Source organism: Pteropus alecto, unplaced genomic scaffold, assembly GCF_000325575.1.
Source record: "Pteropus alecto unplaced genomic scaffold, ASM32557v1 scaffold135, whole genome shotgun sequence".
NCBI lineage: Eukaryota > Metazoa > Chordata > Mammalia > Chiroptera > Pteropodidae > Pteropus > Pteropus alecto.
The window spans coordinates 4,703,846-4,708,516 of record NW_006438076.1 but is presented as its reverse complement, the minus strand read 5'-3'; positions in this window follow the sequence as shown (position 1 = coordinate 4,708,516).

The following is a 4,671-nucleotide window of genomic DNA, read 5'->3' as shown; positions in this document are numbered from 1 at the left end:
CGGCCCTGGCCACAACGGGCTAGGGGCGCAGGCGGAGGGCGTGGCGGCCCCGGCTGGCCTGGGTGCTCGAGTCCCTAAAGTGGTCAGTCTGCGATAAGGGCTTTGTCCGGAGGCCTAAGGATGAGGAGTCAGGGTGGGCCGGGGGGATGCCTCTGCCTGGCCCACTCCCTTTCTCACCTCACTAAATTCCGGAGCCCCCATGCCCAGCAACCCTTTGCTGGAGTAGGATTGCTCCACTTTTCTGTTTGAAAACAGGCTTAAAGCTCCTGAGACTTCTAAAGCCTGCCACTCATCTTTGTGGCCCTCTCTGCACCACCCCAGGAAGGGGACACAGGTACAGTCCTGCCTCTATCCCTGAAGGTGCCCCCACCTGTTCCTTTCTGTGGAAGAGGGCTCTAAGCCCAAGTCACTCCCTTCAAGCCCACCTGCTAGTACCCCCCACCCTCCTCCAGAAAGCCAGCCAAGGCTCTAGGGCCAGAGAGCCCAATGACCCCACCCTCTCCCACTGCACACCTGCACTGGTCCCATCTCCCTCTCCTTCTCAGGGGGTATACTTGCCCTCACAGATAAGCTCCTGAGTGCTTCCTGGAGCTGCCAGGCTAGTGTGGAATGCTGGGAGGTGATCAAGCCCACCCTGCAGGTAAGAGGATCACACGGATGGAGGACTGGCTGGCCAAGAGAGCCCAATGACCCCACCCTCTCCCACTGCACACCTGCCCTGGTCCCATCTCCCTCTCCTTCTCAGGGGATATACTTGCCTTCACAGATAAGCTCCTGAGTGCTTCCTGGAGCTGCCAGGCTAGTGTGGAATGCTGGGAGGTGATCAAGCCCACCCTGCAGGTAAGAGGATCACACGGATGGAGGACTGGCCGGCCGGCCCACTCGAAGTCGGTTTCATTTTGCAGGGCTCTGTGCCCATGGCAAGCCCCAGACCCCTCCTTGTGACTGGAACTCCTGCCTGAGGGCTTGGTGCCCTAGCCAGTGTCATCTGGTGATACGAAGGTAACAGACCTAATGACTGGGAAGCCCAGTGCACTCTGCCTCTCCACCAGAGCAAAACTCCTGACCTTGGAGGTGGCACTGAGAGAGGTCAGCAGAGCACAGGGCTCATGGCGCCCTGGCCTTGCCAAGGGAAAATGGTCCCTCTTTGAGCCCACTATTCCCATCTGAGCATAGGGTCCCAGGCAACCCTGTGAGGTAAGACCAGTGTTACCATTGCTGGGCTGGTGTTCTGGCCAGATGTGAAAACCATACTGCCCAAACCCCTCTGGCTGTTGCTCTGTGGCCCTGACCACACTTTTGCCTGCGCGGTCCTCGTCCCGTCGTAGGTTTTCCAGGTCTTGTGGAGTGCATTCCCAGACATATAGTAGGTGAAGTAGAGCCCAGACACACCCAGCTCCTGCGTGCCTATTCCTGCCCCTGGCATCCTAAAAGGGCAGGATGTGTACCTGTGGCCTCCTACCCAGTGGGTGATAGTTGCTGAATGCCATCAGTGAATTCTCCCCACAACCATGTGGGAGGTGTATCCTTGATAGTTGCTGAATGCCATCAGTGAATTCTCCCCATGTGGGAGGTGTATCCCCCATTGTACAGCTGGGGAACCGAGACCAAAGCTCACAGAGCCATTAGGAGACTGATACTTGTCCCCTACACCAGCACCTTTCCTCCAGGGTCCTTGTACACAGCAGCTCCCAGACCAGGAAGAGGTCTTCCTGCAGGGCCATCTCAAACCAAACAACAAGTCATGTGGCACTGGCTATCAGTCTGAGGTCAGAGACAGTGTGGATCAGGCTCTCAGGGCTGCTCTGTGCTTTCAGGGCCGCCCTATGCTTGCAAAGGGGCCTTGAGAGGATATTTGCCTGCTGATTGCTTCCGGGTATTTATATGATACAACACCCAGGGATGGCCCACCAAAGGTGATGACTATAACCCCACCTCCCTGTAGGTTCAAAGCTCCCTGTGGCAGCTGGGAACAGACATTCTGGGGCACAGGCACACGAGGAAGGGAATGGGGAGCCAGTGTTGCTTGCAGCATGGAGGTTTCTGGCACCACGACCCTCTCTAGCTGCCAAGCCTGGATGTTCCTGGCTGTTCTGGGCTGGGGCCTGGGCCTCCCACGTGCCACAGGTCTGTGCATGGGACATGGGCACTGCGGGCTGTGGGACAGGGGTCCTTTGCTTTCTTGGTCAGCACGGTGGCCAGCGCCCTCCTCACTGGAAACCTATTGAATGATTCCTAGGTGTTGGAGAGGTGTGGGCCTGCTCTGAAGGGGCTTATGGCAGACAGAGGGGAAGCTGAGCAGGGCTGGGTGGGAGGTCATTTTGCCTCTAGCAGGACACAGCTCTCTGCTCAGGCTGGAGAAGAGGGGAGGGTTGGGTAAGGCACATTTATTAGGGTGTGGGCAGGTACAGGACAGCATGGGGGATAGTGCCCTCCCTGGGTAGGCAGCTCTGTAGCCATCACCACCCAAGGCCCAAAGGTTTGAGAGAGGAGGGCATATGACAACTGCTGAGGGGCCAGTGGGGATGGCTTGACAGAGGCTGTAGCCTCTGGTCAAGGCGCACAGCCAGACCTAGGGGTCAACCCCATGGGAGGAGCCAGAGACCCCATGGAAAGAGGCTGGTTGCATATTGCTCTTGTAACGCAGTCTACATCCATCAGTTCCTGGGGGGCCCAGCAGGGGTGCACAGATGACAGGCCCTTTGGGCTGCATTGATCTGAATTCCCCAGGCTTTCTGGACACCTGCCTCTGGAGATCAGGAGGGCAAGAGCTGGATACTGCAGGCAGCTCTGCTCTCTGGGCTAAACAGACTCGTCATTCCTCGCCTGGGCTGGGCTTCTTCATGAACTGCCCCCTCAGACTCATTGCACAGGGGACACAGCGTCCTTTCAGCTTGCCCAGCGCCCACCACACCACTCCAGCGAGGTCTGGTACTGCCTCACCCCCACCCCCTGGTCCTAGGTACCAGCTTCCATGATAGTATGTCAGGCATGTGCGGGCTCTCCCAGTTGTGTGACCTCAGCCTAGCCCTTTGGCCTCTGAGCTCAGAGAAACATGTGGACGAGGCAGACACTAACACCTCCTGGGAGAGTTCACCTGGTCACCGTCCTTCCTTCGTCCACCTCTACTATCCCCTGAGGGGACCATGCAGGGCCCTATAGGGGTGGTTTGAGATTTTCACTCAAACTTATAGAATCTATCTAGGATAAAGGGTTCCTTTTGCTGTGGCCAGTCCTGAGCTAACAGAGACATGGTTCGACTTCCTTAGAAGATCACTGCTTCCATGGGCTCTAGGAGCCTTGTTTCTTCTCTGGAGAGACAGGCCTATGGTGGCTTTGCTCAGGCTGCTTGGTGAGATACATGCAGGCATCCAGTTTCTCAATGCCCTCCGAGGAGGGGTGGGGAAACAAGGGACATGGTGTGTACATACGTTCTGAGCCACCCCTAGGGAAGCACAAGGAGAGACCCAGAAGGAAGATCGAAGGTCATGCAGTAAACCCGCGCCTGCTGTCCAGGTGCTGCTCCAATGTGACCCTTCCCAGCACTATGAGTGGGAGGCTGGGAATGTGGCCCCAGTGCCAGGGAGCTGGGGGGCGCCGGCCCGCCATCTGCTCTTACCATGAAGGGTGGCTGCCTGCCCAAGGCCTGAAAGGGTTCTGTGCCAGGCCTGCTAAATACATCACCTCATTCTGTCTTGTGTAGATTCCACACTACCCATTTTACAGATAAGAAAATTGAGGTCAAGGGAGATTAGGTAGACCCACATCCTGACAACCCCTCCCAGGACCACCTTTGCCCACAGCCACTGCTTCCTCTAGAAGCCCCCCACCGCCTCTAACCTTGGGGTTGCAGGGGCTGTCTTGGCCTTCTGTCATCAGCCCTGCACCTCCCTAAAGAGTCCTTTTGCCCAACTTTGGTGCACATTAAGACATAATTAATCTGATTCCTTATCTCTTATCCATCAAAGCCACATGCAGCAGCAATGCCGGGACACTGCAAGGAAGGGACCAAAAGCCTGACCCCTGGCAGCATCCCCAAGAATCCTGCCCAGACTGCCCATCTCTATATGCCTCCAACCTCCATGCTAAGCAGGGGACTCCGCTCACAGGATGGCATCCTGAATTCTGCTGTGCTGGGTGCACCCCAGGCTATGTGCACCTCCCATCTCTGAGGGGCTGCTGGCAAATAGGGGAGTGTGCATTGCATAGTGGTGGCCCTCACCACACCCACCCTCTGGTCCTGGAGCCCCCCTGTTTGGTCTCTAAGGTGAGGAGAAGAGAGTAGACTCAGGCCGAGTGGACATGCAGTGCTGATTCTTGGCTTTCAAGGCTGGATCTGCCCTTTTTCTTTGCTCCCAGAGAGAGGGATGAGTGTCTAGGGCTCCCTAGTGGTCACCAGTAGATGGGCTCAGAGTCCTCTCCCAGTGGGTACAGCAAGATTGGTAGCCTCTGTCTGGGCACCAGCCTGCGCCGGCGATGAATAGGATGCTTCTGGTCCCTGAGAGCCCAAAGTCTAGTGCAGAGACAGAGTTCAGGAAGATGGGGTCCCCAGGCTGTGCCTGAGGCATCAGTACTTGATTCATTCCCCTTCCCTACCCCTGCAAGGAATGCAGATCCTTGTAGAGCCACCCACCTGACAGTGACAGCTAAATTGGGAGCCGCTGTTCACAC